This window comes from Camelus ferus, chromosome 3 (genome assembly GCF_009834535.1).
Source record: "Camelus ferus isolate YT-003-E chromosome 3, BCGSAC_Cfer_1.0, whole genome shotgun sequence".
NCBI lineage: Eukaryota > Metazoa > Chordata > Mammalia > Artiodactyla > Camelidae > Camelus > Camelus ferus.
The window spans coordinates 116,161,028-116,175,829 of NC_045698.1; the positions used below are offsets into that span (position 1 = coordinate 116,161,028).

The 14,802-nt window shown below is 59.0% G+C and overlaps 1 pseudogene; it reads right to left on the reverse strand.

Annotated features, from left to right (window-relative positions):
- LOC106730392 overlaps positions 1-14,802 on the reverse strand; it is an 87,455-nt pseudogene that overhangs the window by 50,980 nt on the left and 21,673 nt on the right.

The following is a 14,802-nucleotide window of genomic DNA, read 5'->3' on the forward strand; positions in this document are numbered from 1 at the left end:
CTGAGTGAGCTGCTGGGTGAGAACCATGCACCCTCAGGCCTGTGTCCCTACCCATGGGGGGCGGGCTCTCCAGGCACTGACGATGTCTAAGGCTCACTTAGCATCCACGGGTCTGTGACCAGGGCCTCAAAGGCTTCTCACATAGCCCAGGATGCCAAACTCCTGGCTCCCACCTGGTGCCGGCCATGCTGAGTCAGAGCTTCCAGCCGCAGGCCTGCCCCAAGGCTGGAAACCTGGCCATCCTCAGGGTCTGGTAGCTCTTCACCTGACCCACCCCACCCACTTGGACAGGGTCACAGAGGCCCTGCAGAAGGGGGGCCCCTCAGCTCCCCAGCCCTGCAAGGAAGTGTGCCATACTGGGGAAGCCAGGGTCTTGACAACCCCAGGGCACCTACTGACCCCGCCCAGCTCAGAGGCCTGCACCCCTGCCTGAGCCCTTTGGCCTCACTCAGACCTTCACCGGGTGCACGTCTGGCCCAGCTCTTTCAGGCCTGCCACCTGCTCATGCCAGCCGTGGGGCTTCAACACCCACACCCCATCACACTCCAACCACTGGCGCAGCTCGACCTCACAGCTCGACCTCAAGCCGATAGGTCACTCACTCAGCAAGTGCGTCCCTGGCCAGCCTGGTCAGGCTGCGTGCTGGGTTCTGGGCACCTGCACGTGCGCCAGTAGATCCCAAACCTCCCTACCCCTGCCAGCTCAGCTCTGTCTCCTCCAAGTCACCTTCCCAGACTGCGTGGCCCCATGAGCTCTCACCTCTGCCCTCCCACCCAGCCCCCTCACCTACTCAGCCTCATTAACTGCCCACGGTGTGTCCTGGTTCCCATGAGGAGAGGGGCTTCAAATTGTAACAGAGGAGAACAAATCTGCCTCCACACTGGATCTGCTCCTTTAGTTTTGACCACTGTGCCTGTTTTCCAGTCTTAGCCTTGCCAGCTCTGCACCTTTTGGGAAACAATGTTGCCTTTAGCCTGAAATAGACAGAAGAGCCTACTCTCTGGCTCTGACCTTTAAGGATGTCAGCACTTCTGCACTTAGGCAGAGATGGCAAGTTGCAAAACAGAGAATAACCTTTGCTTTGTTGGAGGTTTACAGGAACACCATGGCCTGACCCACATGGATGGCTCCAAGAACAAAGCATTCTACAAGAAGTTTGCAACAACGAACCCCACCCACTCTCTCTCTCTCTCTCTTTTTGTATAAAAGGAGCCTGTATTCTGACTGGAGCAGGATGGTTCTCTAAGAAATTGATCTGCCATCCTCTCAGTCTGCTGGCTTTCCAAATAAAGTCGCTATTCCTTACCCCAACAACTCGTCTCCCGATTTACTGGCCTGTCGTGCGGCAAGCAAGAAGGAGTCTGGACTCAGTAACAATTTCCCCTGAACTGCTCAGACCATCCCCAACACCATCTTAACTGTCACCACAGCCTCCACCCTCATGGCTCCCACTGAAACCACCACCAGTGCCATCACCACCACCATCATTACCACTGCCAGTGCCCTGCAGCTGCCCTGAGCACCCTGCACCAGGGCAGGCATCCTCCCAGAACTGCCCTGCACTGTACCCCAGCCTGTCCAGCAGATCCCGTGAGCTCAGAGCTGTCCATGCTCACTGCTTACCCTGTCAGGCCTCACCCCTGACACTCGTCACTTGTGAACACCCCACTCATAGGACTGCACGCCCCCACCGACACACGCTGGGCCTGCAGGGGTCAGAAAACAAAGGGACCAGACGCAGCCCCGCAGGAGACTCCTGTGCCCTGAACTCCACCCGGGAAAGCTCCCCACCCCCAGATGCCCCCGACCCTGCCACACCAGTGTATCCCGACCCTCGACCCTCAAGCACATGTCTGTGATGGTCCCACCACACAGGACCCCGCCCCAGCCCCCTAGACACCAGGGCCACCACTGGCCCAGCAGCAGCCAACAGTGCCCTTCAGCTAGCGTGGGAGAAGTCGGGCTGGGAACTGGCTGACTCTGACAGTGAGCTGGACACCCTTCCACTTGTCCCCCTTGGCCTGCCCCTTCACTGCCCTCTCTAAGGAAACCAGGGACAGGGATGGGGCAAGGGTGTTAAAGGGCCCAGGACATGCACTTGGGTGAGAACCCCAGGGAGGGAGAAGGGCCTGGGTCCTGAGCGTCCCCCAGGACAGCTGCATCCGGCAGGGCTGGGGTCTGCCCAGGCAGGGAGAGAGCACAGACTGGCATGACCCATGGAGCCACCCTGGGCCTGGCAATGGCACTCCGTGCCCCAGTCTCCTCAGCCAGCCGGCTCTAAAGGTGCCTGGAGTGGGGTCAGGTTTTGAGAAAGGACCCACCAGACTGTGCGGGAAGGTCACACCCTCCACCAGCCAGTCTTAGTGTCTGCTCTGCCAGCTCAGTGAGGGTGCCAAGTGCCCACTAATTAGGGAAACCACAACCCAACTGAACAGGAGCCACTTACAGGACTTCTGAGAGCCTTTATGGTTGCCAGGCACGTGGACCCAGGAGAACAAGACACAGTGGGTATGAACTCTGCCCTTCCTGGAGCCCACGTGGGATCAGTGTCAGGCAGAACACCTCCTGAAACGCTGGCATAGCAGGATGAGCACGTGGAGGGTGTCTGGCCCAGGCCTGGCCTGTACTGACGTCCCTATGCTGGGCCTCACCTCCACTGTTTTCAAGTGATGGTACAGCAGGTGATGTCAAAGGATCCTGCCAGCTCTCACTTCTGTGCTCTATGTAACTCTGGGTATTCTTTTTTAAAATAGGAACTGCAAAACCCATGCAACCGACATGAGTGAAAGACCCAGAGAGCTGTCCGAGCAGAACCACAAGACTGAACTCCCTGGATGTGCTCCTGGCCCTCCTTAACCCCAGCACCAGTCTATCCTTCCTGGGCCCGTCCTCCAGCCACCCACCCAAACATCTGGGAATTCTGCAAAGACCCTCCGCCTTTTCATCCCTAATGGCCCCGTTCCCAAGGCCCTCACTGCTATCGGCCAGGCTGGTGTAGGAGTGTTGTGGGGATGGGGCCGTGAGTCCTGTTGGGAGAAGTCACCTCATGTGTACATGTTGAGCACGTGTGTGCAAGTGTGTATACAACTGGGGGTGACAGGCTCTGTCTCACTTTTGTGAGACACTTTAGTGCTGTGGGTGGAACCCTCTGACTCAGACTTTCCAAGACAAGCATGTCACATGGCTGACAGTTGCACGTGGCTGGAACAGGGGGCTGCCCTCCAAGCACATGACACATGCATAATTACATATGAATGCGCACAAATGACTCCAGATAAGACACGGGATCATGGCTCAATGTGTGACCAGGGTCAAGACTCAGAGTGTGACCAGTGACCAGGACAAGGGCTCAATCTGAGTCTGGAATCTAGGCTCCATCAGTGACCAGGGACAAGTCATGGATCAAAACATCAAGTACTACTCAGATGACGGTCACATCACTGATGGCACTCAGCCCCCAGTGGCCCCCCACCACACACAAAATTCTGGAGACACGTGAGAACCCTTCTCATCCAAACACACAAACACAGGCCCATGACAGCACAAACCCAATCTCTGAACTCACTAGTGGAAGCAGACCTGGGGTCCTGTCCCTGGTCCCCACTTCACGAAACGCTTGATTCCTCTGAGCCCGTTTATGTGAGGAGTGGCCCCACTTGGGAATGGACAGAGTTTCTGTCCAGCAAAGAGCAGGGCAAAGGAGAAATAGTGGGGGAGGGGAAGCGACAGCCCCCTCCCTCCCCTGCCCAGCCCTGGCCTTTGGCCCCAGGCTGTCCAGTTCTGGATCAGATACCGCAGTCCTCATCCTGAGCTGGACCACGGTCCTAAGCCTCAGCTTCCCCAAACATAACAGGCATAGTTAGCCAGTCTCCTAAGGCCGTGCCCAGGACTGAACAGGGAGCTTGTTGGCAAAATGTGTTCTGGGGCACCTTCCAGCTGGCCTCAGAGCCCTGGGCCCAGGCACAGAGACCCTAACAGTGTCATCCACTCAGAAATGACCAGGGGTGGGCAGTGGGTGGGCCCCCCACACCTGAGGTGGAGGCCATGGCCAGTGGTAAGCACCCCATGGACCTGGCTACAGCCCACTCCCCCCCATCACCTCTCTGCCCCCACCCGCAAGCAGGCTGACTCTGGTGCCGAGGATGGGAGGCTGAGGCTCCCAGAGGGTGGAATCTGCCCCAGGTCCCACAGTCTTGGGGACTGCGAACTTCACACTCACTGGGCTGGCCAGACTGTGCACAGCCTGCTGCCCTAGGGGCCAAGGGGCTGGGTCCACATCTCTGGAAAGCAAAGCAATTTACCACCAAGATCTTGAAACTGTCCAGGGGACTCAAGGCCTAGGGAACAATCAGAAATGTGAGCAGAGCTGTCTTAGCGAGGGTGCTGGGCCACTGGGTGAACAGGCATCCCCAGTGCACTGCAGGCAGCCTTCGAACAGCCACTGGGGAGGGGATTGTAATGACATCAAGGCGCCACATTAAACGGACCTGCAGCCGCAGTGTAATCTCCCACGATGACCAGCCTGGGCCCTGAGAGCACGTGGGCCCTCTTTCTTCCTTTTTCTTTTTTCAACCTTTTTTGATACTCCACTTTGAACAAAGAGCTTGCACCACGTGCAAAACCCAGAGAAAAGCAGTTGACAGCAACCAAAGCCAGAGAGCCAGTTTCCCAAGGCTATGGGGTCTGCCCCTGCTCTCCCCAAGCCCAGGCCCCTGCCCCAACCCCTGTCCTCACAATCCCAGACCCAGAGTTGGAAAGGGCAGTGGAGTCTGCCATATGGCCCTAGATACTTCCACCACAGGTCCTTTGCACTGTCTGTTCCTTCTGCCAAAATGCTTGTCCCCAGACACCCAGTACACAGTGCTGTCAGGCCTCTGCTGGAGCACCACCTGAGACAGGCTTCCGTGAACCTGCCCTGAAAGGCACCTCACCCCACCTGCCACTCGGTACACTGGCTCCACTTTTTGGCCTGTGCCATGACCTGACAGTTTCAAAGGGAACTATACTTTCCCACTTTCCTGTCTCTCCTCGCTGGGGATCAGAGGAGGCTGAGGTCTGGAGTGATTACTGACCACTGACAAGGCAGTCCTCCTAGAGCAGTGCCTTGTCAGTGATCAGTAATCACTTTAGACCGGATGGGTGGGTGGATGGGAGGATACATGGATATGTCGATGGCTGGATGGATGGGTGGGTGGATGGATGAATGGATTGGGGGACTGGATGTGTGGATGAGTGAGTGAATGGGTGGATAGGTAGGTGGGTGGATAGCCAAGCGAGTAGAAGGATAGGTGGGTGGGTGGATACCTGAGCAGGTGGACAGGTGGATGAAGGATGGATAGATGATAGTCACATCCCTCCCTGATAACCCATAGTTGCTGACACACAGCACTACAAACTGGCCCCACGCCCCTTGCAGCCTCCCCCCGGTGCCCATCCATCCTCCTCTCCAGTCGCCTACTCGTCCTGGCCTCACGTTCCTCCTGTACCCTCTAACTTCCACACCTTTGCTCAAAGTGCGTTTCTGCCTAAAGAGCTTCCTCCTGTTCTCTGCCAGAAAAACACATCCTCCTCTAGGGTCAGCCACTGCGGAAGCCTCCCTGACCTCACTTACACACCTCCGTCACTGCACCGTGCCCAGCAGTAGGGACTTGCCACACGTACACCCTGGCCCACAGGCTGGCCTGGGGACTGGTGGAACCAGGGATGAGAGAGGCAGCTGGTGACAATGACATGCAGCTCATACAGACCCACCCCAATGGACACCAAACCTCTAGGGAGGAGGCCCAGCCACCACCAGGGTGATCTGGCCCATTGGGACCTGGTCACTAAGTTCTCTCCCACCCTGTCACCACAAATTCTGACCCTCCTCACTTCTGGATGCTGCACAAACTCTTCCCTGTTACTACGTAGCTCTCCACCTGTCTCTTTGCTTCCTTGTGTCTGGGAGGACACCCGGCTCTGGGCCCTGTAACTCTAAATCACTGCCTGGTCAGTCCAGCCCAGTGCCCTGTCCCCCTGGTTCCCTGCTGCTGCAGCACCTGGCCTGGGCTGGTGCTACCGCCTGAAAAGGAACTAGCCCAGAGCCCCAGGAGCACCCCCGTCTGCTTCCCATCTGACCCCTCGGGGCCTCACCCTGCTGCGCCAGTTCTTGGCGGTGCTCTTGCAAAGCTATAGCACCTGCATGTAACCTGGCCGGTGTTTGGGGGACCGCCACACCCCTCTGGATCCCCAACTGTGGACTTCCCTGGGAGGGGTGGAAGCCAACTGGGTGGGACCCTGCCGCCTTAGACCCTCACCAGGGCAGAGAGACCGTGCAGGACAGATAGAGTGGGGGAGTCAGTGGCCCCCAAACCTGAAGTCTGCGCACCTCCCCTGCTAGGTCGGCCTCCCCCCGAGGCCCGAGGCCCCAAAGACAAAAAGCGCAGATGAACTTACAGGTCAGTTTCGGGCCACGGACTACAAGTCTGGTTGGTGGTGTCCTGGGAGGGAGGGGGAGCTTTCAGGCCACCTGCCGGCCCCACGGGCCCCACCCAACCATCACTGCAGGGCCCACCCTGTGCCCGGCACTCTGCCTACCTTCTTCCCACAGAGTAAGAGTTTGAGGGGGAGGAACTGAGACCCAGAATGGGGAAGGGACTGGCTCAGGCATCTATTGCTTTGTGGCCTTGGACAGCTCCTGTCCCCTCTCTGAGCCCAGATAGGGAGCAGGAACTAAAGCCCAGTTTTATATGCCCTGGTGGCCACTCCAGCATCTGGATGACCTCAAAGACCACCTCCCCAGGCAGTCCACATCAAGCCTTTGCCAGTTGCTCCTGGGCCTGGAAGATAGAAGGGGTGGGTGCCATCACTTACAGGTACCAAGGACTTCCCACACCAAGAAAGTCCTCTGCAGTCCCCAGTCGTGGCCATGGCTGACTTACGTCCACATAGTGTGCCACTGGGGACACAGGATTGTCAGAGTACAGAGGGCAGAGGAGGACCCTGGAGAGATGGGCTGGGCTGGGCTAGGTAGGAGACCCCTGTCCCAGCCTGACCATTAACTGGTTGTTTGGGTAGTCGATAGAGACACAGCGGATGTAGGTGGGGGCTCCCAGTAGGCGAGTCCCTCCTCGTTCAGCTCACAGCCTAACAGGATGAGGCATGGGGAGACGGCGGGTCAGCTCTGTCTCCTGAATCGCAGGTGGGTGCCCACCTCAAGCACAGGAGTCCCACCCATGGCTCCCAGGAACAAGCCCCTCCAGGTGGAACCCTTAGCACCACAAGCAGACACTTGCCCGTGGCCACATTACAAATGACCCAGCACAGGGGACAGGCCTCCCTAGGTGTCTTTCATTTAAACCATTTCTGAGCAAATGCTTCACATCAGACACTGCACCAGGTCCTGGGACATGGCAAGTGCCACACCTTCAAGGACCCACCCGTGTGGGGGCAGAGACCTTTCCTATCCAGAGCCCCGGGGAAAACCAACAGCTGGGCAGGCCCTGCTCAGCTCCACCCATGGGGGCAGGGGACCCGATGGCCTGGGTGTGCCGCAGCAGGCGCCAGGCAGCCTTGGGGCCGACTGACATCAGGTGTCCACTGCCTTAAACACGGGTACAGGCTGTGACCCAAAACTTACTCCCAGGGAACCAGGCACACTTGCGCGCACACACACGGCGGCGATGACCCTAGGGGACGGCCACAACCCTGTCACCCAACAGAAGCCACAGGGTAGGATAGGACCCTGCTCTACTGCATGGTGCACAATCAAAACGAGGGAAAATATGGTTGTACACGCAGACAAAAGGCCAGACAAGTCACACCATCCCACGACCTGGGTTTTCTTCACTTTACTTCTGTGGATTTGCAATACGCTACCCAGACGCGTATTGTTCTATAAACAAAACACGGTGGGGGGGTTGCAGCCACAGCTGGGAACACACAGCCCCCCTAGGGGGAGGATCCCTGGGGGGACAAGGAACCCACAATACACTTGTTTTACAGAAAGTAAACAGAGGCTCAGAGAGGGTCGATTCCTGAATGTTGCACAGCAAAGACAACTCCAAACCTGCTTGCACTCTTCAAATATGAGGGGCAAAGGACATCAATGCACTGATGTGCCAAGCCCCTTCTGGGAGCCCACTCTGCCTTTTCCACACCTCCCATCACTCCACAGGGCTGCACGGGGATTAAGACACCACATTCACAGCTGACTTCCCACTTAGTGGTCCTGCAAGCCCATGGCTACTGTTAACGTCTCTGTGCCTCAGTTTCCCACGTGTCAATGGGTGGCTCCATGGGACATTGCACTAAAGGACTTAATTAAGGCGCTGGATCCTGGTGAACTCTCAGGACACGGTGGTCCTAAGCCTCCGCCCCACCCCACCTGTACAGCCCCGGCTTCAGGGCCCGGGCTTCCTGGGCATGGTATGGCGGTATGGCCGTGTGACCTGTGCTGACAGCTCCTTGGGCTAGCATCTCAAGGACAGGAGGCCCCCATGACACCCACCCCTCGGTCCTCACCTGTGGCATTGTGAGGACACCAGACTGCGGCCACCTCTCTGGCCAGGATCTCCTTCCAGAGCATAGCACTGAAGCTGTCCTCGTCACAGATCTCACAGGGCTCTGCCAAGAGGCCGGGACGTGAGTGCGGGTGGGGACAGGAAGAGGGGTGGAGAGCTGGCAGCAGAGCCAGGAAGGCCAAGACCCCTCCAGGAAATCCATCGTCACAAGGGGGAGTCATTTCCCAGGAGAGATGAGCCCCAAGCCCACCAGTCTCTCCGGAAGCCCCTCCCCAGAGGCCAGCGATGGGGTGGGGGGACACTCACTGGGACACCACCGGGTGCTGCATTGCTGGTGCTCATATTGGAGGCTCTGGCTGGCTGCTACCCCGAAGAAGGGCCCCAATCAGGCACGCTCCCCCTGCTGTGTGCCACCACCACGTGACACTGCATCTGCTCCCCGACGCCCAGGGTGCCACTTCCATCCACTGCGGGATGCCGCCATACATAGAGGACAAGGATGCAGGTACTGGAGCCAAAGGGATGCTGACACAGGGACAAAGGGGCAGGAAGCCATGAGAAGAAACTGAGACCCTGAGAGTGGAAGCCAAGCTCAGCTCGATACAGGAAAAAACAAATGCTTCACATGCACGTGATCCCTCACCATCACCCCTCTGGCCCCAGCATCCCCAGGGACACTGCAAGGTCCCACAATGAGATGCCACGCGGTCTCGCCCCTGCCTCGTGGTTCATGCCCAACAGGTCCCCCTCCCACATGTTCCTCGGCACAGCCCTGCCGTGGGCACTGCTGCAGGAAGCAGTCTCAAGTTTCCACCCCGTGGCCCTTGCACTTGGCGCCCTGTACGAAGGCCCACTGTACTCCCGTGTGCCCTGCTGCCACCCGGGGAGCAGCTGGTGGAGCACGGGCTCCGACCTGTCCTTCAGGGGAGGACCCCTCCCAAGCACGGATCTGGGACAGAGCAGCCTGGCGGTCAGGAGGCGAGTGTGGGCCGAGAGGGGATTAGCAGTGGGGTGTGACGCAGAGGCCAGCTGGGCAGGGAGGGGCAGAGGTGCCGGGGAAGTTGGGGTCCGGTGCCCACCCCACTTCCCCCTGGAGGCTTGGTGCCCTCCAGCACTGTCTACAGGCAGCTGGGCCAGGGTCTCCACTGGCTTTGCGTCCAGGTCCCCAGTGTGGGGGCTGGAAACAGAGCGGGAGGCCCCAGCTAGGTCTAAAGAGTGAATGAATGAAAGAAGGAAAGACACCCCACCCATCCCAGTGCTGCCTTACACAACAGGGTGATGGGGAGATGGGGTTGAGGATGGTGCTCGGGCTCTGTTTCCTGGGCACAGGTCCTCGCACCCTGCTGCCCCCTCCCTGTGGTCCTCGGTCCAGTTTCCTCTGAGCATCAGTCTCCTCCTCTTCCCGCTCCTGCCCCAGCCATGACCTGTGTGCTCGTTCTCCCACGCCCCCCAGGGACAGTACGAGTGATCAAGGTCTCACAGCTGCTGGCTGAGCACCAGGCCGAGCCTCCCCGACACCCAGCAGACTGGCTGCTGAGGGCCTCCAGGCCCCTCCGGCCACCCTCCTTCAGCCCTCTCCTGGGTCTTCTCTATCCTGGCCCTCTCCCCTCAGTAGTCATGACTTCATGCCCCCAAAGACCTGAGCCCCTTAGTAGCCCCAGTGCCACGAGGGACACGATGAGGGACAGCCTCTAAACACTGGGGAGCCACTGAGGAGTGAGGAGTGGAGAGGCCTCACATCTGGGGCCAGCACTCCAGGCCATGCTGATGGGCTCGGGAAGAGGCTGCTTCACCCAGGCTTTCTCTCCGAAGGCCACACTTAAGGTTCCCAGATCACTCCCTCTTCAAGGGACCCTGGTGCCATTATCCTATTCTCAGAATTGCCCTGAGGCCTCTGCCCTACCAGCAAAGCAGGGTTAGGGTGAACTCAACAAGGGCACGCAGCCTCACCAAGCACCTACTGTGGGCCAGGTTCAGGCTGGGCCAGGCACCCTGCATGTGCTGACATGGCACCCACGTACCAGGAACCAAGGAGACGGCACTGCCAAGGCCCAGCTCTAGGACTCAAGCTACACCTCGGCCACTGCCCCATGCCACCTACTCCACTGGGACTGGAGCAGGGGAGCCGGGCTGCCTGAGGGCAGGTCACACCTGGCCTGGCAAGAGGGTCCCTGATGCCACTTGGAGCCTGGCTTCTCTGTGGCCCTGGGGAGCAGACCCACCTCCTGGGGTGAGAATGAGGATGGCACAGATCCCAGAGGGTGGGCTCTGAAGCCAAAGGGCCAGGTTCACATGGTGGCCCCGCCACCCACCGTCATGGGCCCATCAAGTACATCCCATCCCGGCCTCCACCCATCACCTGAGGACGGACTGATGCCTGAAATGGTGGGAGATGACAGGTGTGGGCACGCTGCTGGGATCAGAGTTGATCCCAGGGAACCCACTTTGATGGCCAGCAGCTGCAGTGTCCAGGTGCTCTCCTCTGGAGAGGTCTGCTGCACAGGTGCAGAGTCCCCTCCCAGCGGTCCCCATGCCTGTGCTGGGAACTGACCATCAAGGTGGTCTGATGAATGAACTGGTCACTAGGAAGGGACACCACTAACTCCCCCAATTTGGAAGGCGGGGCTCCTTCTCCCTGCTGAGTGAGGTGGCAACCGAGAACTCCACACCCCCCATGCCCTTGCAGAATCTTCTCTCCTCTCACAGAGCCCACCCTCCCACAGGTCCCACTTTCCCCTGAACCCAGAGGCAGAGCCCCTCTGCCAGACAAGGGACGGGTAGGAGGAGTGGCTCCAACCTTACTCTGGTGGGCGTGCATCGTGCTTGACCCCTGAGCTCCTAGCTGTGCAGCAGAGGCCCAGGAAGGACTTGCCAGGGAGGGCCATAGGACAGGAGCAGGGCTGAGCTCTGCATGGACCCTGACTATGGGGGGGCCGAGGGCCCTGGTTCTGAGCCCCGTCCTGGGTCTGGGCATGATGCCTTGTAATCCCACAAAGGAGGCTTCTCTCTTTCATCGTTCAGCTAGGAAGACGCGAGCCTGCCCACAGGAATCAATACCCTGATTCCCACGTTGAGGAGAGGGCTGAGTGGGACTGGGCCCCACGCTCTTCAAAGGTTGCTCCCCTCAAGGTTGGCTCTCTGGGGAGCAACCTGAGCAAGGCAGTCCTGACTCCACCCTGCGCCTGCTCTGTGCTGGTCACCTCAGTACACAGAAGCCTTGAGTCTCAGTCCACCCAGGAACCAAATGTTCACTCCACCTACAGCAGAGACAACTGAGGCTCAGAGGGGTGGTCCAGACAGCCAGGAGGGTCTGCCCTGGAGACAGTGTGGAGGCCCAAGTCTCAGAAGACAGGTGAAGCCAGGGTCTCAAGGATACTGCACAAATAGGACTTCACTTTGAACTGGGAATGTCGTGGCAGCACCCTGGGGGCCAGGGCGCAGGAGAAGGGGAGAATACCAGGGCCAGGGGGAAGGCCGGGAGCCCCAGAACTGCCTCCATGCCCTTGGGACAGGGCAGTAGAGCGGCTCTAAAGGTATGACAGCCGAGGCTGCCCAGAAAGGGGGCCTTCATTGCTTCCACTTCGCTCGGGTGACCTCAACAGCCCCATGACCACACCCATTTGGCACATGCAGACAGAGGCCAAGTTATCCACCAGGCTGACAAGGAGAGGAGCTGGGATCAAACGCAGGATCAGATTCCAAGTGCTCCACTCGCTGGCCCCCAAACTAAGGCTGCTTGCCAAAACTGACCACAGGGTCCCCCGCCTGGCACTCTATACCTCAGTGGTCTCCCCTGCTCAGCCATCCCATCCCATCATGCTGAGACAAAGGGACCGAGGCCTGGGGTCCAGGAGACAGGACTGGAAGCAGGGCCAGGGTGGGCACATCCTGCCCATCCCCCTTTGCTGTCCCAGCCCAGGTCCCAAGTGGAAGCCAGAGTGACATGGAAACTGGCAGTGGGTGGGAGAGAGAGGATGCTCCTTGGTTCCCATGGCAACAGCTGCAGCGCTCAGTCTTTCAGGATAGACTCAGGTTAGGCCTCAGCTGCTGAAACACCCATTATTTCCGGGATGGTTACCTTGGTGACCCAGCAAATGAGGATGTGGTGGGAGGAGGGGGCAGAGAGGAGGGGTCAGATCAGGAAAGGCCAGGCAGGGGGCCGCCGGCTCAGAGGAAAGACTGCCCCCAATCCTAGACATGACCCTGGTCACACACTGAGCCTTGATCTTCAACACAGACTGACCTCTGACCCTGGCCACAGGGTGCCTAGCCCCCATCACAGACAAGACCTGATCCCAGTCACAGACCACCCCCCGACCTTGGCCGCACTCCCACCGCGGAGGAACACTCAGCGAGTGGTGGCTGCTCCCCATCACGTACTGAGCCCTGATCCCAAAGACAGACTGCCCCCTGATCTTGGCCGCGCTACCACCAGAGGGACACTCGGAGTGGTGGCTGCTCTTTATGTAATCGTTGTATCTTTAACGTGTGTCCCACTCACAGCTCACACCTGACAAATATCATTCAGACGAACGCATCCACAATGGGGGACTGTCCGCAAGGACTCCTGGGGCCCGCAGTACTGGGCAGAGGCTCTCAGGACCCCCTTTGCTGGGTGGCCACCGGGCTCCTGGGATGGGTGTGCTATGAGGGGGCAGCAGAGGAGTGGGAAAGGCTGGGGGGTGGGCTGCCCCTCCAGACCCAGAAGGAAGCAGCCATTCTTCCCTGGCTCAATGCCCTCACTTTCTGGATGCCTCATTTCCATCTCATTACCAGATGAACGGAGTCAATTAAAGGTGGTCAGGCAGCCTTGGCCACTCAGGAGAGAGGGCACATGGTGAGGGTGAGGGGGCTCCCAGCTTCCTTCCCACCCTGACGGCCCAGCCTGGAGGCTGTGGCCTCCCTGGCCCCTGTGGCCCCAGTTGGCCGGGATGAGGGCCCTGTGAGAGGCCTGCATTCTGCTAGGCCTTCCTGCTTCCTGGGCAGAGCTCTCCCCAGCCCAGCAGGCGGAGCAGCAGAGGCAATGGGTCAGCCCCTGTCCATTCCTGCCCTGCTCTTGCCTACCAGGCTGGTTCCCCAGGCATCCAGGGCGTGGTCCAGAGCCTCTGAAGTTAGGGCCTGTCCTGGGGCAAGGGGACTCCTCCTCAGCCCTCTGCATGGATGTGCAAATGAGGACCAAAGGGGACAGGACCTCTCTCTGAATTCCCCCACACAGTCCCCCGTTCCCCCCATGGGTCCTGACTTGGCCCATCTCACCAGAAGCAGCAAAATACAAAGAGACTATCAGGAGAAGGAGCGGAACATGGAGCTGACGGGCCGGCGGAGCAGGAGGGCTGCTGCAGAGGTGCCGTCAAGAGGGGTCAGAGGTGGAGGAGAGGGGACAGCTGCTCTGGCCCAAGAAACACTTGCCAGCAAGATGCGTGATGTGGCCATGTGGCATTTGGACAGACCAGGCCAGGGCAGGGCTGAAAACTGGGCCAAGTGTTGGCCTGGGCCTCCTGCTGACTCCCAGCTGGGCTGCGGATGGAGGGACACATGTGACCCAGCCTCCCCTAACCAGCGTGAGGGGCGAAGCTCCCTGGCACATGCTCAGCCAGCAAGATCTTGGGCCAGGCACCTGCCTGGCTCAGCTGTGTGTATTCTGAATGACTGCTGGACCTCTCTGGTCTGCAGCCACCCCACCCTGACATACATGTGTACACATATACACACCCTCCCAGCAGAGTGCTGTGCAGGAGACACCCCAGGCAAAACCCACCAGGTAACAAGAGCTGGCTCTGCCCTGTCTCCCCCTTAGAAGCTGTGTAGCCCTGGATGCTGCCTTAACCTCTCTGTGCCTCATTCCACTACATTAAGTATTAATCCAGGGCCTCCTGTATGCTGGGTTTCATCAGCAAGCAGGGCAAATTCCTCTGCCTTGTTGGGGGTTACATCGTGGCAGGACAGAGAATAAGGGCACAGGAATTACCCGCTATTCACAGGTGACGCCATGTGGGAAGTGAAAAATAGGGTGTGGAGAGAGTGCGGCTGGGGCTGCTGCCACTTGAAGCAGCACGGTCAGGGAGTCAAGATGGCCAGGGCAGGAACAAGCTGAGGGAGGGAGCCCTGTGGGTGTGTGGGGAAGTGTGTTCCAGCCCAGGGAACAGCCTGTGCAAAGGCCCTGCACAGGAGGCCGCCTCGCTGAGGACCCATCCCCGGGCTGCTGGGAGGAGTAAACTGGTTGACAGGTGGTGCTTCCTGCACAAAGGAGACACTCAGACGCAGCTGCTGTCACCACCACCAAGATGATGTTTACTCCCGA